General features: G+C 41.2%; 1 long non-coding RNA gene across 1 annotated transcript in view; it reads left to right on the forward strand.

Moving 5' to 3' along the window:
• The first annotated feature begins 314 nt into the window (after positions 1-314).
• Positions 315-23,760, forward strand: part of LOC311292113 — an 843,631-nt gene continuing 820,185 nt past the window's right edge. The window contains exon 1 of the long non-coding RNA XR_014627670.1: positions 315-645. This is a non-coding gene — a long non-coding RNA (uncharacterized lncRNA). The remainder of the gene's footprint in view (positions 646-23,760) is intronic.

Genomic DNA, 23,760 nt, shown 5'->3' on the forward strand with positions numbered 1-23,760 from the left:
AGGCGCGCGCGCTGTTAAGCCGAATCTGCCTGAGCAGACGGATATTATTTTTTTTTATTAACTTCGCGCTCATGCGGACGCGTCGAGTATAAACAAGGTATCTTGGTTTACATTTGGACTTTGGATGTGATCTTAGGCTTGAAAAGGTTGGTGACCACTGCATAACGCAAACCCAGTCAAACGTTTGACTGCAGTATCTTCTATTCTATATGCGCCTTATAATCCGGTGCGCCCTATATATGAAAACAGTTCTAAAATAGGCCATTCATTGAAGGTGCGCCTTATAATCCGGTGCGCCTTATAGTGCGGAAAATACGGTACCACTAAACATTATTAGCCAAACTCATGCAAAACATGCAGTTTGAAAATAGCTTTCAGTTAGTGGGGCTTCTGTAAGAATGTATCTGGAAATGGTGTATTTTTTCTACGACCAATCAACGCGCCCCTCATTTGCATTATTATAATGACCGTCCACGACAGCCAAAACATCGCATCAGATCTCGCGAGACAATAATGCCTTTAGAAATAAGGGTCTGAGGAGCTCTGTGTTTATTTTTTTTCCACTTTTCTTTTTTAGAAGTGCCTGAAAGACTATAATAGAGCATTGGGTATCCAAGGTAACACAACATTATGACTCCTTTAAGAGTTCAGAGTTTATAAGTTTAAATGAGTTTAAGAGTTCAGAGTTTATTCATTTATGAGTTTAAGAGTTCATAAGTCTATGAATTCATGAGTTTATAAGTTAATTAGCTTATAAGTGTTTATAGTTTATAGTTTATTAGTTTAAATGAGTCCCAATGGCTCATATAGTATATAGAACGGCAGTTTGGTTTAGTCTTCAAGGTGTTTAGATTTAAATTTTTGTCGGTTTGAATTTTTTAGAACTCCCCAATGTAAGTCAATGGGAGTTTTTGAATGAGTTTTTTCGAGTTTTGATCGTCATTTGTAGGAAAACCGTAAGTACGATCAGTCTGAAAAGATAGAGCACACCGAGTCAGATCAGTTTGAGTGTCTGAGCCGAGTTTGGAGTATGTAGAGTTAAAGCTCTTAGAGGAGTTTGAGTTGTAAATTTTTAGGGTCAGAATAATAATAATAACTAGATGCGAAAGTTCGTCGAGACAAACTTTAAGTTGGCTTGAGAAAGTTTGGAGCAGAAAGTCTTTTGCTAGGCGGTTGCTAAGATGTTATGGGTGGTTGCTTTGGTGTTGCTAGGGTATTTTGGGCGGTTGCTAGGGTGTTCTGGGTGGTTGCTAGGGTGTCCTGGGTGGTTGCTAGGGCCTTTTGGGTGGTTGCTAGGCGGTTGCTAGGATATTTTCGGTGGTTGCTAGGGTCTTTTGGGTGGTTGCTAGGCGGTTGCTAGGGTCTTTAGGGTGGTTGCTAGGCTGTTTTGGGTGGTTGCTAGGCGGTTGCTAGGATATTTTGGGTGGTTGCTAGGTGGTTGCTAGGGTCTTTTGGGTGGTTGCTAGGCGGTTGCTAGGGTGTTTTGGGTGGTTGCTAGGCGGTTGCTAGGGTTTCTGGGTGGTTGCTAGGGTATTTTGGGTGGTTGCTAGGGTGTTCTGGGTGGTTGCTAGGCGGTTGCTAGGGTCTTTTGGGTGGTTGCTAGGCGGTTGCTAGGGTTTCTGGGTGGTTGCTAGGGTATTCTGGGTGGTTGCTAGGCGGTTGCTGGGATATTTTGGGTGGTTGCTAGGGTCTTTTGGGTGGTTGCTAGGCGGTTGTTAGGGTGTTTTGGGTGGTTGCTAGGCGGTTGCTAGGGTCTTTTGGGTGGTTGCTAGGCCGTTGCTAGGGTATTTTGGGTGGTTGCTAGGGTGTTCTGGGTGGTTGCTAGGCGGTTGCTAGGGTGTTCTGGGTGGTTGCTATGGTATTGAGGGCGGTTGATATGGTGTTACTAGGTGGTTGGTAGTTGTCACAGATGGTTACTATGGAGTTTTTATAGAGTTCTTAGCATGATCTTGGCATGATTTAACACTTAACTAATCGCTATTAGCATGTAGCTATTCAGTGCTAGCATGTGTAGCATGTTGGAAGTGCTGTTTGCTAGCATGAGTCAAAAGAGCCAAACCTCATCTCTGTACGATGTTCTGATACAGAGATATAGGTCTTGCAAAACGGTTGCTAGGGTACTCGAGTTTGGTTGCTATGGAGTTGCTTGGGAGCTGGAAGATTTAAACTTAACAAGTTTATAGTGGTTTGAAGTTTACAGTAGTTTACAGTAGTTTGAAGTTTGACAGATAGATAAATAAGTTAGATAGACACACACAAACACACACACACACACACACACACACACACACACACACACACACACACACCCACTAACTCGCTCACACACTCACTCATAAACTCAGTGTGTGTGTCTGAGTTTAGAGTTTATAAGTGTATACATTGATGAGTTTATAAGTGTATGAGTTCTTGAGTTTTGAGTTTATAAGTTTAAATCAGTTTAGAGTTTATAAGTTTAAATGAGATTAAGAGTTCAGAGTTGATTAATTTATGAGTTTAAGAGTTCATAAGTTTATGAATTCATAAGTTTATAAGTTAATTAGTTTATAGGTGTTTATAGTTTAGAGTTTATTAGTTTAAATGAGTCTCAATGGCTCATATAGTATATAGAATGGCAGTTTGGTTTAGTCTTCAAGGTGTTTAGATTTAAATTTTTGTCGGTTTGAATTTTTTAGAACTCCCCAATGTAAGTCAATGGAGTTTTTGAATGAGTTTTTTTGAGTTTTGATCGTCATTTTTAGGAAAACCGTAAGTCCGATCAGTCTGAAAAGATATAGCATACCGAGTCAGATCAGTTTGAGTGTCTGAGCCGAGTTTGGAGTATGTAGAGTTAAAGCTCTAGGAGGAGTTTGATATAGATTTTTTTAGGGTCAGAAGAATAATAATAATAAGTTTAAATAGGATTTCAATATGTTGGCTTTCTCAAGCCAACTTAACTAGATGCGAAAGTTCGTCGAGACAAACTTTAAGTTGGCTTGAGAAAGTTTGGAGCAGAACGTTTTTTGCTAGGCGGTTGCTAGGATGTTATGGGTGGTTGCTATGGTGTTGCTAGGGTATTTTGGGCGGTTGCTAGGGTGTTCTGGGTGGTTGCTAGGTGGTTGCTAGGGTGTCCTGGGTGGTTGCTAAGGTCTTTTGGGTGGTTGCTAGGCAGTTGCTAGGGTTTTCTGGGTGGTTGCTAGGCTGTTTTGGGTGGTTGCTAGGCGGTTGCTAGGATATTTCTGATGGTTGCTAGGGTCTTTTGGGTGGTTGCTAGGCGGTTGCTAGGATATTTTGGGTGGTTGCTAGGGTCTTTTGGGTGGTTGCTAGGCGGTTGCTAGGATATTTTAGGTGGTTGCTAGGGTCTTTTGGGTGGTTGCTAGGTGGTTGCTAGGGTCTTTTGGGTGGTTGCTAGGATATTTTAGGTGGTTGCTAGGCGGTTGCTAGGGTCTTTTGGGTGGTTGCTAGGCGGTTGCTAGGATATTTTAGGCGGTTGCTAGGGTCTTTTAGGTGGTTGCTAGGCGGTTGCTAGGGTGTTTTGGGTGGTTGCTAGGGTCTTTTGGGTGGTTGCTAGGCGGTTGCTAGGGTGTTTTGGGTGGTTGCTAGGATATTTTGGGTGGTTGCTAGGGTCTTTTGGGTGGTTGCTAGGCGGTTGCTAGGGTGTTTTGGGTGGTTGCTAGGATCTTTTGGGTGGTTGCTAGGGTCTTTTGGGTGGTTTCTAGGCAGTTGCTAGGGTGTTTTGGGTGGTTGCTAGGGTCTTTTGGGTGGTTGCTAGGCGGTTGCTAGGTCTTTTGGGTGGTTGCTAGGATATTTTGGGTGGTTGCTAGGGTGTTCTGGGTGGTTGCTAGGCGGTTGGTAGGGTGTTCTGGGTGGTTGCTAGGGTCTTTTGGGTAGTTGCTAGGCGGTTGCTAGGATATTTTGGGTAGTTGCTAGGGTCTTTTGGGTGGTTGCTAGGATATTTTCGGTGGTTGCTAGGGGTCTTTTGGGTGGTTGCTAGGCGGTTGCTAGGGTATTTTGGGTGGTTGCTAGGATATTTTTGGTGGTTGCTAGGGTCTTTTGGGTGGTTGCTAGGCGGTTGCTAGGGTGTTTTGGGTGGTTGCTAGGATATTTTGGGTGGTTGCTAGGTGGTTGCTAGGGTCTTTTGGGTGGTTGCTAGGTGGTTGCTAGGGTGTTATGGGTGGTTGCTAGGTGTTGCTAGGCAGTTGCTAAGGTATTCAGGGTGGTTGATATGGTGTTACTAGGTGGCTGGTAGTTGTCACAGATGGTTACTATGGAGTTTTTATAGAGTTCTTAGCATGATCTTGGCATGATTTAACACTTAACTAATCACTATTAGCATGTAGCTATTCACTGCTAGCATGTGTAGTATGTTGGAAGTGATGTTTGCTAGCATGAGTCAAAAGAGCCAAACCTCATCTCTATACGATGTTCTGATACAGAGATATAGGTCTTACAAAACGGTTGCTAGGGTACTCGAGTTTGGTTGCTATGGAGTTGCTTGGGAGCTGGAAGATTTAAACTTAAGAAGTTTATAGTGGTTTGAAGTTTACAGTAGTTTACAGTAGTTTGAAGTTTGACAGATAGATAAATAAGTTAGATAGACACACACACACACACACACACACACAAACACACACACACACACACACACACACAGACACACACACACACACACACACACACACTAACTCGCTCACACACTCACTCATAAACTCAGTGTGTGTGTCTGAGTTTAGAGTTTATAAGTGTATAAATTGATGAGTTTATAAGTGTATGAGTTCTTGAGTTTTGAGTTTATAAGTTTAAATCAGTTTAGAGTTTATAAGTTTAAATGAGATTAAGAGTTCAGAGTTTATTAATTTATGAGTTTAAGAGTTCATAAGTTTATGAATTCATGAGTTTATAAGTTAATTAGTTTATAAGTGTTTATAGTTTAGAGTTTATTAGTTTAAATGAGTCTCATTGGCTCATATAGTATATAGAACGGCAGTTTGGTTTAGTCTTCAAGGTGTTTAGATTTAAATTTTTGTCGGTTTGAATTTTTTAGAACTCCCCAATGTAAGTCAATGGGAGTTTTTGAATGAGTTTTTTCGAGTTTTGATCGTCATTTGTAGGAAAACTGTAAGTCCGATCAGTCTGAAAAGATATAGCATACCGAGTCAGATCAGTTTGAGTGTCTGAGCCGAGTTTGGAGTATGTAGCTCCAGGAGGAGGAGTTTGCTCTAGGAGGAGTTTGATATAGATTTTTTTAGGGTCAGAAGAATAATAATAACTAGATGCGAAAGTTCGTCGAGACAAACTTTAAGTTGGCTTGAGAAAGTTTGGACCGGAAAGTTTTTTGCTAGGCGGTTGTTAGGATGTTATGGGTGGTCGCTATGGTGTTGCTAGGCGGTTGCTAAGGTATTCTGGGTGGTTGCTAGGCGGTTGCTAGGGTGTTTTGGGTGGTTGCTAGGCGGTTGCTAGGGTCTTTTGTGTGGTTGCTAGGGGGTTGCTAGGTGGTTGCTAGGGTGTTCTGGGTGGTTGCTAGGATATTTTTGGTGGTTGCTAGGGTCTTTTGGGTGGTTGCTAGGCGGTTGCTAGGGTCTTTTGGGTGGTTGCTAGGCGGTTGCTAGGGTATTTTGGGTGGTTACTAGGGTGTTCTGGGTGGTTGCTAGGCAGTTGCTAGGGTGTTATGGGTGGTTGCTAGGGTGTTTTGGGTGGTTGCTAAGATATTTTGGGTGGTTGCTAGGGTCTTTTGGGTGGTTGCTAGGTGGTTGCTAGGGTATTTTGGGTGGTTGCTAGGGTGTTCTGGGTGGTTGCTAGGCGGTTGCTAGGGTATTTTGGGTGGTTGCTAGAGTGTTCTGGGTGGTTGTTAGGCAGTTGCTACGGTGTTCTGAGTGGTTGCTATGGAGTTGCTAGGGTGTCCTAAGGTATTTTGGGTGGTTGCTAGGGTGTTCTGGGTGGTTGTTAGGCAGTTGCTACGGTGTTCTGAGTGGTTGCTATGGTGTTGCTAGGGTGTTCTAAGGTATTTTGGGTGGTTGCTAGGGTGTTCTGGGTGGTTGTTAGGCAGTTGCTAGGGTGTTCTGAGTGGTTGCTATGGTGTTGCTAGGGTGTCCTAAGGTATTTTGGGTGGTTGCTAGGGTGTTCTGAGTGGTTGCTATGGTGTTGCTATGGTGTTCTAAGGTATTTTGGGTGGTTGCTAGGGTGTTCTGGGTGGTTGCTATGGTGTTGCTAGGGTGTTCTAAGGTATTTTGGGTGGTTGCTAGGGTGTTCTGGGTGGTTGTTAGGCAGTTGCTAGGGTGTTCTGAGTGGTTGCTATGGTGTTGCTAGGGTGTTCTAAGGTATTTTGGGTGGTTGCTAGGGTGTTCTGAGTGGTTGCTATGGTGTTGCTAGGGTGTTCTAAGGTATTTTGAGTGGTTGCTAGGGTGTTCTGGGTGGTTGTTAGGCAGTTGCTACGGTGTTCTGAGTGGTTGCTATGGTGTTGCTATGGTGTTCTAAGGTATTTTGGGTGGTTGCTAGGGTGTTCTGGGTGGTTGTTAGGCAGTTGCTAGGGTGTTCTGAGTGGTTGCTATGGTGTTGCTAGGGTGTCCTAAGGTATCTTGGGTGGTTGCTAGGGTGTTCTTAGTGGTTGCTATGGTGTTGCTATGGTGTTCTAAGGTATTTTGGGTGGTTGCTAGGGTGTTCTGGGTGGTTGCTATGGTGTTGCTAGGGTGTTCTAAGGTATTTTGGGTGGTTGCTAGGGTGTTCTGGGTGGTTGTTAGGCAGTTGCTAGGGTGTTCTGAGTGGTTGCTATGGTGTTGCTAGGGTGTTCTAAGGTATTTTGGGTGGTTGCTAGGGTGTTCTGAGTGGTTGCTATGGTGTTGCTAGGGTGTTCTAAGGTATTTTGGGTGGTTGCTAGGGTGTTCTGGGTGGTTGCTAGGCGGTTGCTAGGGTGTTCTGGGTGGTTGCTATGGTATTCAGGGCGGTTGATATGGTGTTACTAGCTGGTTGGTAGTTGTCACAGATGGTTACTATGGAGTTTTTATAGAGTTCTTAGCATGATCTTGGCATGATTCAACACTTAACTAATTGCTATTAGCATGTAGCTATTCACTGCTAGCATGTGTAGCATGTTGGAAGTGCTGTTTGCTAGCATGAGTCAAAAGAGCCAAAACTCATCTCTATACGATGTTCTGATACAGAGATATAGGTCTTGCAAAACGGTTGCTAGGGTACTCAAGTTTGGTTGCTATGGAGTTGCTTGGGAGCTGGAAGCATTAAACTAAAGAAGTTTAAAGTGGTTTGAAGTTTAAAGTAGTTTAAAGTAGTTTGAAGTTTATGATAGATATATAAATAAGTTAGATAGATACACACAAACACACACACACACACACACACACACACACACACACACACACTCAGACTACCTCGCTCACACACTCACTCAGACACAAACACACACACACTCAGAGTTTATGAGTTTAGAGTTTATAAGTGTACGAGTTTTTGAGTTTAGAGTTTATAAGTTTAAATGAGTTTAGAGTTCAGAGTTTATTAATTTATGAGTTTAAGAGTTCATAAGTCTATGAATTCATGAGTTTATTAGTTAATTAGCTATTAAATTTAAGTTAATTAGTTTATAAGTGTATGAGATTAGAGTTTATTAGTTTAAATGAGTTTCATTGGCTAATATATATAGAATGGCAGTTTGAATTAGTTTTCAAGGGATTTAGATTTAAATTTTTGTCGGTTGGTGAGTTTGAATTTTTTTAGAACTCCCCATTGTAAGTCAATGGGAGTTTTTCCGAGTTTTGATCGTCATTTGTAGGAAAACCGTAAGTCCGATCAGTCTGAAAAGATAAAGCAACGCGAGTCAGAACAGTTTGAGTGTCTGAGCCGAGTTTGGAGTATGTAGAGTTAAAGCTCTAGGACGAGTTTCATATAGAAATTTTAGTCTCGGAATAATAATAATAATAATAATAATAATAAGTTTAAATAGGATTTCAATATGTTGGCTCTCTCAAGCCAACTTAATAAGTTTAAATAGGATTTCAATATGTTGGCTTTCTCAAGCCAACTTAATAAGTTTAAATAGGATTTCAATATGTTGGCTTTCTCAAGCCAACTTAATAAGTTTAAATAGGATTTCAATATGTTGGCTCTCTCAAGCCAACTTAACTAGATGCGAAAGTTCGTCGAGACAAACTTTAAGTTGGCTTGAGAAAGTTTGGAGCAGAAAGTTTTTTGCTAGGCGGTTGCTAAGATGTTATGGGTGGTTGCTTTGGTGTTGCTAGGGTATTTTGGGCGGTTGCTAGGGTGTTCTGGGTGGTTGCTAGGGTGTCCTGGGTGGTTGCTAGGGTCTTTTGGGTGGTTGCTAGGCGGTTGCTAGGATATTTTCGGTGGTTGCTAGGGTCTTTTGGGTGGTTGCTAGGCGGTTGCTAGGGTATTTTGGGTGGTTGCTAGGATATTTTTGGTGGTTGCTAGGGTCTTTTGGGTGGTTGCTAGGCGGTTGCTAGGGTGTTTAGGGTGGTTGCTAGGATATTTTGGGTGGTTGCTAGGGTCTTTTGGGTGGTTGCTAGGCGGTTGCTAGGGTGTTTTGGGTGGTTGCTAGGATATTTTGGGTGGTTGCTAGGGTCTTTTGGGTGGTTGCTAGGGTGTTTTGGGTGGTTGCTAGGGTCTTTTGGGCGGTTGCTAGGGTGTTTTGGGTGGTTGCTAGGATATTTTGGGTGGTTGCTAGGGTCTTTTGGGTGGTTGCTAGGGTGTTTTGGGTGGTTGCTAAGGTCTTTTGGGTGGTTGCTAGGGTGTTCTGGGTGGTTGCTAGGCGGTTGCTAGGGTGTTCTGGGTGGTTGCTAGGGTCTTTTGGGTGGTTGCTAGGCGGTTGCTAGGGTGTTTTGGGTGGTTGCTAGGATATTTTGGGTGGTTGCTAGGGTCTTTTGGGTGGTTGCTAGGGTGTTTTGGGTGGTTGCTAGGGTATTTTGGGTGGTTGCTAGGCGGTTGCTAGGCGGTTGCTAGGGTGTTCTGGGTGGTTGCTAGGATATTTTGGGTGGTTGCTAGGTGGTTGCTAGGGTCTTTTGGGTGGTTGCTAGGCGGTTGCTAGGGTGTTTTGGGTGGTTGCTAGGGTCTTTTGGGTGGTTGCTAGGGTGTTCTGGGTGGTTGCTAGGCGGTTGCTAGGGTGTTCTGGGTGGTTGCTATGGTATTCAGGGCGGTTGATATGGTGTTACTAGGTGGTTGGTAGTTGTCACAGATGGTTACTATGGAGTTTTTATAGAGTTCTTAGCATGATCTTGGCATGATTTAACACTTAACTAATTGCTATTAGCATGTAGCTATTCACTGCTAGCATGTGTAGCATGTTGGAAGTGCTGTTTGCTAGCATGAGTCAAAAGAGCCAAACCTCATCTCTATACGATGTTCTGATACAGAGATATAGGTCTTGCAAAACAGTTGCTAGGGTACTCAAGTTTGGTTGCTATGGAGTTGCTTGGGAGCTGGAAGCATTAAACTTAAGAAGTTTAAAGTGGTTTGAAGTTTAAAGTAGTTTAAAGTAGTTTGAAGTTTATGATAGATATATAAATAAGTTAGATAGATACACACAAACACACACACACACACACACACACACACACACACACACACACACTCACTCAGACTACCTCGCTCACACACTCACTCAGACACACACACACACACTCAGAGTTTATGAGTTTAGAGTTTATAAGTGTACGAGTTTTTGAGTTTAGAGTTTATAAGTTTAAATGAGTTTAGAGTTCAGAGTTTATTAATTTATGAGTTTAAGAGTTCATAAGTCTATGAATTCATGAGTTTATTAGTTAATTAGTTATTAAATTTAAGTTAATTAGTTTATAAGTGTATGAGATTAGAGTTTATTAGTTTAAATGAGTTTCATTGGCTAATATATATAGAACGGCAGTTTGGTTTAGTCTTCAAGGTGTTTAGATTTAAATTTTTGTCGGTTGGTGAGTTTGAATCTGGATTTGAATTTTTTAGAACTCCCCATTGTAAGTCAATGGGAGTTTTTCCGAGTTTTGATCGTCATTTGTAGGAAAACCGTAAGTCCGATCAGTCTGAAAAGATATAGTGTCCCGGGGTGACAAATAAGCCCGGGACTATCCCCGCCAGAGAAATGCCCTTGTTGAGATCCGGGAAGTGAAACACCATCCCAAAGCCAGGGTGAGTGCCTGTCACTATGGTAACCGAGTGGCGGATTGATAGCAGGTGTGGGTAATTTGCGCTGAGCGTTTGAATGGGGCCACGCTAGCTCATGAGAGTATAAAAAGTCAGAAGAAGAGAAAGCATGTGTTGTTGTTTCCTCTCCTGCTTGTGGTGCTTTTGTTCTCGTTTGGATGTGGCTGGCTCCTGTTGGGAAGTGTTCTCTGAAGTGTGTCGTTGAGGGCTCGTTGTGAGGAAAAAGGAACGTCGTGTGTATGAGGAATTGAAGACGGAGGGAGAGAGGATTTAAAGAGGGAAGTGCATCGTCGGGATGAAAGAGTGAAGATAAGTAACTGATTATGGAATCTCCTACCACACGTTTGATACTGAGATAGATGTGGGTTGAAGTGCTTGGAGTGTACTGTATGGATATCACTGAGTGAATTAAACTGATTCTCTGCCATTCTTATCTCCTCTTCCCGTTCGGATGGTGAACGAATCCAGTTTATGCCTATGAAGTGTTTAAATTCTCCTCCCTCTCACTGCCGATCCTTTGCGTTTTGAACCGAGACCCAGGGTGAGTGCTGGCCTTAAGTATACTTGATGAGTGGATTTGCAGTGTTTGAATTGACGTTCCGTCTCTTCCCCCGTGTGGTATATTGGAGTGGAAATTCCTGTGCGTGTGTGAAGGTCTGCTTTTAACTGCCGTGTGCTCGCCCAAGAGGCAGGGTGGTATATTGTACATCTTCAGAGCTTGGAGAGATCGAGTACGTCCAATTGCGGAAAGGCTTGGGAAGGACAGCTGGAGTGATGTTTCTGTCTTCCCCACGACACATGTGAGAACATTATATTGCTGTGTGGAGTATTGACTCTGTCTGCCCTAGAGAAAGCCCAGCCCAGTCTGTGACTGTGAGTGTGCTGCAGCCCTGAAGCCCACCTGTATGGAGTGAAGTTCCTGGTTTCTCCGCGACACATGTGAGAACATTATATTGCTGTGTGAAGTATTGACTCTGTCTGCCCTAGAGAAAGCCCAGCCCAGTCTGTGACTGTGAGTGTGCTGCAGCCCTGAAGCCCACCTGTATGGAGTGAAGTTCCTGGTTTCTCCGCGACACCTGTGAGAACATTATATTGCTGTGTGAAGTTATGATTCTGTCTGTTCCAGAGAAAGCCCAGTTCAGTCTGTGACTGAGTTCACTACAGCTTGAAGCCCACCGAGAAAGCCCAGTTCAGTCTGTGACTGTGAGTTCACTACAGCTTTGAAGCCCACCTGTACGGTGTGAAGTTCCTGTCTTCCCCACGACACCTGTGCGAACATTATATTGCTGTGTGAAGTTATGATTCTGTCTGTTCCAGAGAAAGCCCAGTTCAGTCTGTGACTGAGTTCACTACAGCTTTGAAGCCCACCTGTACGGTGTGAAGTTCCTGTCTTCCCCACGACACCTGTGAGAACATTATATTGCTGTGTGAAGTTATGATTCTGTCTGTTCCAGAGAAAGCCCAGTTCAGTCTGTGACTGAGTTCACTACAGCTTTGAAGCCCACCTGTACGGTGTGAAGTTCCTGTCTTCCCCACGACACCTGTGAGAACATTATATTGCTGTGTGAAGTTATGATTCTGTCCGTCCTAGAGAAAGCCCAGTTCAGGCTGTGACTAAAGCCCAGCTTGGCCTGTGACCGTGAGTCCGCTACAGCCCTGAAGCCATCGGTACGGTGTGAAGTCCCTGTCTTTCTTGCGACACACGGGAGCCATTCTACCTGTGACCGTGAGTCCGCTACAGCCCTGAAGTTCATCTGTAGGGTGCGAAGTACTCACCCGTCCAAGACACCCGTGAGAGTTGTGCACCGCTCCTGAGCTTGCCCCCTCCTGCCCTAGGGGAAGTCTCGTATGGTGTTTACGGAGGACCTGCTGCAGTCTACCTGTCCATTCCTTACCGTTGTAATTGCCCTTGGTGTAGAAGGAGCCTGGTCGACCTACTTACCGTAAGATACCTTACCTACACATTATTGACTGCTGTGAACTGTTCCCCACGTGGAAGAGGAGAGGAAGCTTTGACCATCTGCTCATTGGAAAACTCACCCGTTTCACCTCCTCCCATTGTGAACCTGATACCAGCGTGGAAGAAGGAGCGCGGTCAATCTATCTACCGTAAGATACTTACCTGCCCATCATCGACTGCTGTGAACTGTCCCCTACGTGAAAGAGGAGAGGAAGCTTTGACCATCCGCTCATCGGAGAACTCACCTGTCCATTACCCCCCCACCGTGCACCTGATACCAGCCTGGGAGAAGGAACGTCGACAACCTACTTACCGTAAGATACTTACCTGTCCATTATCGACTGCTGGGAACTGTTCCCCTCACGTGCAAGAGGAAAGGAAACTTGGATCATCTACCCACCTGTGAGGAACTCACCTGTCCAATACTTACCTGTCCAGCACTCCTCACTGGGAATCGCCGCCCGTGGGGAAGGGTGTGTCTGCTTGCCCCGCCTGGGATCCTCCCTGGACGAGGGAGAGAAGAAGATTTTTAGATTAGGATTATAAATTATTTTACTCTCAATAAAATTGTTACTTTTATCCTCCGTCTCTGGTCTCGTCTCTGGCACGCTCCTCAAAGTGTTCTTGGTCTAGGGGTGGGTGTAGTCTGGTTCGGCCCATCCCGACCTGTGACAATAGCACACCTGGCCAGATCAGTTTGAGTGTCTGAGCCGAGTTTGGAGTATGTAGAGTTAAAGCTCTAGGACGAGTTTCATATAGAAATTTTAGTCTCGGAATAATAATAATAAGTTTAAATAGGATTTCAATATGTTGGCTCTCTCAAGCCAACTTAATAAGTTTAAATAGGATTTCAATATGTTGGCTCTCTCAAGCCAACTTAATAAGTTTAAATAGGATTTCAATATGTTGGCTTTCTCAAGCCAACTTAATAATAAGTTTAAATGGATTTCAATATGTTGGCTCTCTCAAGCCAACTTAATAATAAGTTTAAATAGGATTTCAATATGTTGGCTCTCTCAAGCCAACTTAATAATAATAATAATAATAAGTTTAAATAGGATTTCAATATGTTGGCTCTCTCAAGCCAACTTAATAATAATAATAATAATAATAAGTTTAAATAGGATTTCAATATGTTGGCTCTCTCAAGCCAACTTAATAATAATAATAATAATAAGTTTAAATAGGATTTCAATATGTTGGCTCTCTCAAGCCAACTTAATAATAAGTTTAAATAGGATTTCAATATGTTGGCTCTCTCAAGCCAACTTAATAATAAGTTTAAATAGGATTTCAATATGTTGGCTCTCTCAAGCCAACTTAATAATAAGTTTAAATAGGATTTCAATATGTTGGCTCTCTCAAGCCAACTTAATAATAAGTTTAAATAGGATTTCAATATGTTGGCTCTCTCAAGCCAACTTAATATGTTTAAATAGGATTTCAATATGTTGGCTCTCTCAAGCCAACTTAATAAGAATAATAAGTATGAGCAATAACAATAGTGATGCCTTGCTTTCAGCAAGCACCACTAATAAGAATAATAAGTATGAGCAATAACAATAGTGATGCCTTGCTTTCAGCAAGCACCACTAATAATAATAAACAGAGCAATTCCAAGAGGGTCCTCACACCATCGGTGCTCGGGCCCTAATAAGTTTAAATAGGATTTCAATATGTTGGCTCTCTCAAGCCAACTTAATAAGTTTAAGTACAATATCAGTGAGTTGGCTTTCTCAAGCCAACTTAATAAGTTTAAGTACAATATCAGTAAGTTGCCTCTCTCAAGCCAACTTAATAAGTTTAAGTACAATATCAGTAAGTTGGCTTTCTCAAGCCAACTAAATAATAAGTTTAAGTACAATATCAGTAAGTTGGCTCTCTCAAGCCAACTTAAAAGGTTTAAATAGGATTTCAGTAAGTTGGCTTTCTCAAGCCAACTTAATAATAATAAGTTTAAGTACAATATCAGTAAGTTGGCTTTCTCAAGCCAACTTAATAAGTTTAAGTACAATATCAGTAAGTTGGCTTTCTCAAGCCAACTTAATAATAATAAGTTTAAGTACAATATCAGTAAGTTGGCTTTCTCAAGCCAACTTAATAAGTTTAAGTACAATATCAGTAAGTTGGCTTTCTCAAGCCAACTTAATAAGTTTAAGTACAATATCAGTAAGTTGGCTTTCTCAAGCCAACTTAATAAGTTTAAGTACAATATCAGTAAGTTGGCTTTCTCAAGCCAACTTAATAAGTTTAAGTACAATATCAGTAAGTTGGCTTTCTCAAGCCAACTTAATAATAATAAGTTTAAGTACAATATCAGTAAGTTGGCTTTCTCAAGCCAACTTAATAATAATACGTTTAAGTACAATATCAGTAAGTTGGCTTTCTCAAGCCAACTTAATAACAAAGATCCTTGCTCCTTCTCAATTATCTGGTAATATTCTATTCACAAAATACAACCAATAGTACGGTAATGTTAAAAGTAATCCCCCGGGCACTATTTGCGTTGATCCGCCGATTAGAACAGGAAAAAAATGCTCCACATTCACATTGCTCTGTCATCTTAACTGCTGCCACGCAACGAAACTAGGAGTACGACCGGTTTAAGATGGCGGCCGCATTTCTCAGTGCGCAGCAGCCAATAGGGCATCTAGTCTCTATATAATATCTATGATTTGCGTCTAGGCCAGTTTCTATAAAACAGTCTGCACTGTTGGGCTTAGAGAGATTCTCTGGTGTCCAGATACATTTTCAGTCTTGTTACTGCTTGGGTATGTGGTATTCCTGTGCCACGAAGGTATGGTAAATGTTTATATGATGTAGCAAGCTAAGCATTTATATTGTATCTAATACTGGGCTATTGGAAAATAGGTGTTTGACTGATTGCCAGATGCTTCCGGGTAATCGTGCTGTGTATTACTGAAGGTATTATTTGTGCATTTTACTGTTAATCATAATGTGGGTGTCATTGTTGGGACATATGCATTTTAATGAGCACATTTGCGCACAGGTCTTGGGCAAAGCACCCGCCGGGTAGCTGTACCGCAATTAAGCAGCAACATCAAGAAGGTAAATGTTTATTGTTTATTGTGTTACGAGTAGATCCAGTGTGTTAGGACTAAAAGCTTTGAACACCTGTAAAATGAACAACGCGCGCTGCGCAAAAACACTACGTGAACTAACTCGAGGCCCAGATAGAAGGAAATGAATAGTGGAATAAAGTCGTTATTTTTGTTGTTTTTTGCGCACAAAAAGTATTCTCGTCGCTTGATATACTTAAGATTGAGCCACTGTAGTCACTTGGACTATATTAACGATCTCTTTAATAACTTTTCTGGGCCAGCAAGTTTCGGTCACCTAGAAGTCTATGGAGGAGTGAGCCAGCGCTCAGATTTAATAAAAAATATCTTAATTTGTGTTCCGAAGATGAACGAAGGTCTTACGGGGTTGAAACAACATGAGGGTGAGTAATTACTGACAGAATTCTCATTTTTGGGTGAACTAACCCTTTAAAACTCATAATTCAGGTGAATAGTATTATATCAACTAATATTTACAGTATTAAATCAACAAAACAGAGGACTCTATTCACTCCTGTTACTTTAACTCACTCCTGTTATTTTTCATATAAGTAACAGGACTGAAAGTAACAGGATTGAGTTTTTAAGCAAAAAGTTATCAAATACATGACATATGGCCACATAGCATACATGCTAATAGCATGAGGAGACTGAGCAAGAAAAGTTAACAAAAGTTAATATCTTTAAAATCAACAAATACATTCTAAGAAATTATTTAGGTAACATGATAGTATATTGAGATTGACCTTCTCAGTCATAGTTACAATTTCATCAAATATACAGAAATTAAAATGAGAGGACTTACTTATGGTCTTCCCATTGCCTTTAGAAGATCAAGATGATGCAATTTCCTGTTGAAAATGTGTCTTTTGGAATATTCCAAGTTTTTCAGAGGGGGAATGTGTTAGGGTAACAGGGTAAAATATTAGATAAAATATTTTTTTTTTCTCATAAAAACAAACAAACATTTTAAATAGATTGGATATAAAGTCACACAACAATCCCCAAAACTTAAGATTTCTGAAGGATTTTAATCATTATATTTCATGGCAAAGTTTAGAGACCGAGAGTGGGGACATGCAGAAAATGCTATTTTTTGTGTTCTATGTAGTTTTTATTAATGTTTTTAATTATACATTTTATAATTTATAGTTAGCTTAATATGCAGGACATTTTGTTTAATAATAAAATGTATTTTAGAGTTAATTTTCATGCAATTTTATACATATGATGTTCTGGGGACATAAATGTCACCCATTCGGTGGAATGGCTCATAAACGTATTTAATGAATATGCTGTGTGTAACAACTGTTATGTAGGATTGTGAAGACTGGCGCAAAGGGCTGTTTATCCACTGTGTCAGATCGTATGTCAACATTGAGGTAAAAGAAAATAATGTTTTTATGAAATGTTTGCGATGCTACGTGATTTTTTGTGCATGTGTATTTCAAGCACTAATTTTAATGATTTTGTGTCTGCAGGCAGATTGCTCCTGCTGCTTTGCCTTGCCTAAATTAAGTTTTATATATATCTTTTCTTTTCTTTATTGTGGTTATTTTGCCGTAGCCTCTGTCTAATGCTCTGTCTGACTGATGTGATATTGGCTGTTCTAGTAATGTATAGTTTTACATTCTCTATCCACTCTGATAGTGATAACTTTCTTGTCCTTTTCTTCCTTTTTCAAGAGTACTAGAGTAGCTGGTTCCTGGTTCCGTCCTCGCGCACTGCACCACGTATTGTAGTGGTAAACTGCACTTCACAATATTCATTGAATCATTGGCTTTGTGTCTGTGTCTGTGTCTGTGTCTGTGTCTGTGTCTGATCGTGGGCACCAGATCCCGTATCCCGGACAGGTAACCTGCCTTGACAGTGAATCAGTATTTTCCCAGTAAAATTGTTAATTGTATTGTCCTTTGTAACAGCCAATACAAGGTCTGGTCTCTCGCTTTAGTACTGTGCCTCTAGTATGACAGTGTGGCTCTTTTAATTATACCATTGTACAATAAAGTTTTGTTATTGCTTTTCTACTGAAAGCACGTCTCTGTCTAGTTCATCTTTGGTGTATTTCTACGAACCTGCTTGCCTTAGATTAGGTATTTAGCAGTTAAGGTGCAAAGTATATCCTGGTGTGAGAGGCACAAGGTGGCGTAGTCAAGAACCTTTAAACCTAGATCTGGTCAAAGTTCCATAAGGTCACATATGCAACCGTCTACTACAGTATCGCATCAGGCAGTGCATTTAAGTCTCCCTGAGGAAAGTTTTTATTCATTTATTGCTATAGGAGAGGAAAAATTTTGCAAACTCGTTAATTCATCTAAATCGACAACATGTATGTTAGACCCTATACCGACTAAGCTACTGAAAGAGATGCTCCCAGAGGTCATAGATCCTCTTCTTAATATCATTAATTCGTCTTTGTCTCTAGGATACGTACCAAAAACCTTTAAGCTGGCTATGATTAAACCGCTTGTTAAAAAAACGCAACTTGATCCTACAGAATTAGTCAATTACAGGCCGATCTCGAATCTGCCTTTTCTGCCAAAGATACACTACCGTTCAAAAGTTTGGGGTCAGTAAGATTTTTTTATGTTTTTAAAAGTATCTTCTGCTCACCAAGGCTGAATTTATTTGATTAAAATACAAACAAAAACAGTAATATTGTGAAATAGGTATTATTTTCCAATTTAAAACAGCTGTTTCCTATGTGTGTATACAGTAAAGTGTAATTTTCAGCATCATTACTCCAGTCTTCAGTGTCACATGATCCTTCAGAAATCATTCTAATATGATGATTTGATGCTCAAGAAACATTTATGATTATTATCAATGTTGAAAACAGTAATTTACATTTTTATTTCATGATGCTATGATGAATAGAAAGTTCAAAAGAACAGCATTTATCTGAAATCTAAAGCTTTTGTAATATTAAACACTACTGTTCAAAAGTTTGGGGTCAGTAAGAATTTTAATTTTATTTTTGGGGGAAAGAAATACAATAAACTGATCAAAAGTTACAGTAAAGACATTTATAATGCTAGAAAATATTCTATTTTAAATAAATGATATATTATGAAATATTAGAATGATTTCTGAAGGATCATGTGACACTGAAGACTGGAGTAATGATGCTGAAAATTCAGCTTTGATCACAGGAATAAATTACAGTTTAAAATATATTAAAATAGAAAACAGTCATTTTAAATTGTCATAATATTTCACAATATTACTTTATTTTTATTTTTATTATTATTATTGTTTTTTTATCAATTAAATGCAGCCTTGGTGAGTAGAAGATTACGGTGACGCATTGCTGCCACATACATATTTTTTCCTCCCAATTATGTCGTAATAACGAGATCTTATGTCGTTTTAACGACATCTTTTCTCGTAATAACGAGATCTTATGTCGTTAAAACGACATCTTTTTCTCGTAATAACGAGATCTTATGTCGTTAAAACGACATCTTTTTCTCGTAATAACGAGATGTTATGTCATTAAAACAACATCTTTTTTTGCCCTTATGTGTAGTCATGTACAAAATATGCCTTTATCCACATAAAATTGACAGCCTATCGCGCCTTTATCACACGTTCAAAAAGCTTAAGCAAATATAGCAGCCCCCAATCATGCAAAATTAATCAATGAGACCCTTTTTTGAAAATATATTTTATATAGGCTAGGATTTTTTATATTTTATATTTTATATTTAAGTTTTTTTTAATATGATATATTATATAGGCCTAATAAGATTTATTTTTGTTAATATGCTATATCTTCATTACCTAGAGATATAATTAAACAAAAAGTAGTCAAAACACATCTAACAGAACATAGCCTAAGTTGTTTATTTTTTACAACATTGTGTTCTTATTTTGTTTAATTAACGAAATGTCAATCTTCATCTTTATAACAGAAGATACAATACAATACAAAAATCTTCAAGATAACGGATTGTCACCTTATAAACAGTCATTTTTTAATGGAATAATACACCCTTATAATAAAGAAAAAGCTTCAGTGATAAAGAATATGAACGCAATGCATTTAATTATACGTTAAGCGTTTTCCTTCCATAGAAGCCCTTTATTATAAAGAAAATAGGTGGCTCTTAACGTGTCTTTCTATGGGAGGATGGCATTGCGGTGCACAGCAAATTTTCAATGCATTCAATGCAAATATTCAATGGTATTCAATGCAAAACAAAAATGAAAAATACAAGTAGCCAATAAAATAAACAAATTATTGTGGCATTAATTAGCCCATAAACAATATTTATTTTAAAGCCTAAACGAATTTGTTTAAAGAAAAACACCAGCGTTGGGCGTTTATCTGTATAGGCTTAATGTTTCAGCCGCCCTTTTCAAACTGCCGCAATAAAATGCAACAAAATTTGATTAGTTAAACATGAAGAGGATTATCCGTCTGGCATGGCCGCTCGCTCTAACGTTAACCTAGATAAAGGTTTGCTATTATGAAGCGCATATCCAAGTGTTTGTGCAGAGTGTGGAGCGCGCACTATGACATGGATGGAGGCGCCGGTGCCATCACTCGCATTTTCCTATCAACAGTGGAAACAACTTAAAATACTCCATCATTTCTGGTCATACAGAAAATAATAATACATCAGTCGCAACTACTTTTATTTGTGTAAACTCACAACAACAAGAAAACGGTGTGCTTTTGTAAAATAAAATAAAACAAACAGGGCGCGCTTTCATGATCTCTGAATTGGAGCAAATACGGTACCATCTGATAATGTAATCCTGTCTGTATGAAAGGCGCATCTAGGCTACATTACAGCGGAGATGTATGGAGATACAGTGCTGGCAGCCTACACTGAAAAGACTAGTTCATTAATAAACAATTAAAATGCTTCGTTATTTTTTTCAGATACATTTATTATATCATTAGCCTACTTTTGCCGGCGCCTTTCGGCAAGTTTAATGCTTGCGCTTGAGCGCGGAATATAGGCTATAGCCTACATGCACCCAGCATTGAATATAAACGTGCGATTAGTCCTAATTGCTTAAATGAATGACTACTAGTCTAGAAAAATCCTTTAGTCTATGGCAACTCTAATCAATAGCCTACAGTTAATATTTGACATTATTTCATTAGTAATTATTATCCAGCTCTTCACATTTAATTAGTTGAGCTAGCATAATTAATGAACTAATAAAATAATAAAAGAAATTTTTAATTAAGATACTAACCATATATTTCTATATAGCATTGCTTATTCCACCACACAAAGGACTGTTTATAAGGTGACATGTGAAGATTGTAGGCTGTATATTGAAGATTTTTGTATTTATTGTATTGTATCTTCTGTTATAAAGACGACATTTCGTTAATTAAACAAAATAAGAACACAATGTTGTAAAATTTTCTGTTTTGTGTTTTGACTACTTTTTGGTTAATTATATCTCTAGGTAATGAATGAAGATATAGCCTATTAACAAAAATAAATCTTATATATAATATATTAGCCTATATATAAAAAAAAAAACTTATAGGCCTATTTAAAATATTTTCCAAAAAGGGCTTCATTGATTAATTTTGCATGATTGGGGGCTGCTATATTTGCTTAAGCTTTTTGAACGTGTGATAAAGGCGCGATAGGCTGTCAATTTTATGTGGATAAAGGCATATTTTGTACATGACTACACATGTCCTTATAAGGGCAAAAAAAGATGTTGTTTTAACGACATAACATCTCGTTATTACGAGAAAAAGATGTCGTTTTAACGACATAAGATCTCGTTATTACGAGAAAAAGATGTCGTTTTAACGACATAAGATCTCGTTATTACGAGAAAAGATGTCGTTAAAACGACATAAGATCTCGTTATTACGACATAAGATCTCGTTATTACGAGAAAAGATGTCGTTAAAACGACATAAGATCTCGTTATTACGAGAAAAGATGTCGTTAAAACGACATAAGATCGTACTCGGTTACTAACGTAACCTCGGTTCTCTCTAGAAGAGGGAACGAGTACTGCGTTTTATCAAAACGCTACGGGAAAAGTCTCTTTTCACGAAACACTGAAGCAAAAAATTATCCTTTAATTTTCATATATGTAAAACGCGTTGCGGCAGCAGCAGTCAGCTATGGCGAGACGGCTTGCTCGCTCATTGGCTGCTCTGCGGCAACTGCTTAAGCCTATCGAGCGAGGCCTGAGATGACGTCAGGCCAATGAGGGCGCTTCGCGCCCTCCTCGCCACTTCCTGCCGAAACAGGCGTGGCTTACCTCTATAAAAGGAGCTCGAGAAGGCTGATTCACTTGATTTTGATCGCCGAAGCGAACCAGAGTGAACCGTACGCACGGCAGAGAACGCAGTACTCGTTCCCTCTTCTAGAGAGAACCGAGGTTACGTTAGTAACCGAGTACATTCTCTTACGAGAGTTCTCTCGTACTGCGTTTTATCAAAACGCTACGGGAACCCCTTGCAAAACGCCGTGCGTGCTGGGATAAAAAACACTGATCACCGGAAGCTATTTCAGGCACACAGTGCATAATCACCAGATTGACTCACACAGAGTCAGGGAATAAGGGTGGGAGCCTTAATTCCCTATACTGTAGCGTCGTAGAATAGACATGTCCACAGACGCAAGTATAACATCACATAGACAGGGTAGGGAACCTGAACTAATGTGGGAAATGTGGGTCTTACACAGTTCTGCCCAAGATAGTCGGTAGCGCATTGCGCATGGGTTTCAGCGGTCTGACTAGACGGCTGAACAGATTACACCGACAAAAGCTTAGCCTGTAAGGCGGGAACCTCTAGGTTATAAAACCTGATAAATGTAGACGGAGAGGCCCAGCCTGCCGCCGTACATATATCCTGTAGGGAAATCCCGCTGGACCAAGCCCACGAAGAAGCAACGCTTCTCGTAGAGTGCGCTCTAACTCCCAACGGGCATGGAATGCCCTTGGCAGTATAAGCCAGCGCTATGGCGTCAACTATCCATCTGGATAGACTTTGTTTCGAAACAGCCATTCCTTTGGAACGTCCGCTGAACGAGACAAAGAGCTGCTCTGTCTGTCTGAAGACAGCAGAGCGGGACATATAAGCTCTTAAAGCCCTAACAGGGCAAAGAAAACTCGAGTCCCCTTCCTCACTCGATGCCGGCAGGGCAGCCAGGGAAATAACCTGAGCCCGAAAAGGCGTGTTGAGGGATTTCGGCACATAGCCGTGCTTAGGTTTGAGTATGACTTTAGAGTCATTAGGACCAAACTCCAAGCATGCCGGGCTCACAGAGAGCGCGTGCAGATCGCCTATGCGCTTCACTGAAGCGAGAGCCATCAAAAACACTGTTTTGAAAGACAAATGTTTGAGGCTAATAGACTGGATAGGCTCGAAAGGGGCACCTTTCATGGCCGCCAGGACCGTAGAAAGGTCCCACATAGGGACTGAAGGAAGTCTGGGTGGATTCAGTCTCCTAGCTCCCCTGAGGAAGCGGATGACTAAATCATTCCTTCCCAGTGACTGACCCAGCGTTGAACCGGAGAACGCTGAAATAGCCGCCACATACACTTTGAGCGTGGAAGGGGATCTGCCCTTATCCAACAGCTCTTGTAGGAAGGAGAGAACCTCCGTTACCTCACATTCGAGGGGTGAAAGGCTCCGAGCTGTACACCAGCCGGAGAAAACCGACCACTTTGAAGCATAGAGTCGCCTGGTCGACGGCGCTCTAGCCTCCGTGATGGTATTCATGACTCCCTCTGCGAGACCAACGGGTATCCGTTGAGCGCCCACACATGAAGGGACCATAGTTCCAGGTGTGGGTGCCAGATCGAGCCCCTGGCCTGCGAGAGGAGATCTCTCCTCAACGGCACTGGCCATGGAGCGATGTCTGCTAACTGCATCAGAACTGGGAACCATGCCTGGTTCTTCCAGAACGGTGCTACAAGCAGCACTGGGCATTTCGTTTTCCTGACCCGTTCCAACACCTGAGGCAGGAGGGAGATGGGGGGAAAAGCGTATAGCAGGCAGCGCGGCCACTTTTGGGACAGCGCGCTGTCGGTCTTTGAAAAGAATGCGGGGCAGTGAGCGTTTTCGCGGGACGCGAATAGGTCCACCTCCGCTTTGCCGAATCTCTCCCACAACAGCTGGACTGTTTGTGGGTGTAGAGACCATTCGCCCGTAGGAACGTTGTTCCTGGACAGTCTGTCCGGGCCCACATTCAGCAGCCCGGGCACATGTACTGCTCTCAGCGAGCGCAGGTTGTGCTGAGCCCATAGCAGGAGGCGTTTCGCCAGCCTGTACAGGGGTATGGAATTCAGACCGCCCTGGCGATTTATGTAGGACACCACTGCCATGTTGTCCGAACGGACTATGACGTGTTGGTCCTTGATGTGGGGACAAAAACGCGTCAGCGCGTTGTGCACTGCCAGCATTTCTAGGCAGTTTATGTGTTGGAGCTTTTCCCGTTCCGACCATAGGCCGAAGGACGGTCTGCCCTCGAGCAGCGCTCCCCATCCCGAGGTGGATGCGTCCGTAGACACCATCCTCACCCTCGAGGAAGTCCCCAGGCTTACACCTGATTGGTACCAGTCTTTCGCCATCCAAGG

Source organism: Rutilus rutilus (genome assembly GCF_951802725.1).
Source record: "Rutilus rutilus genome assembly, chromosome: 6".
NCBI lineage: Eukaryota > Metazoa > Chordata > Actinopteri > Cypriniformes > Leuciscidae > Rutilus > Rutilus rutilus.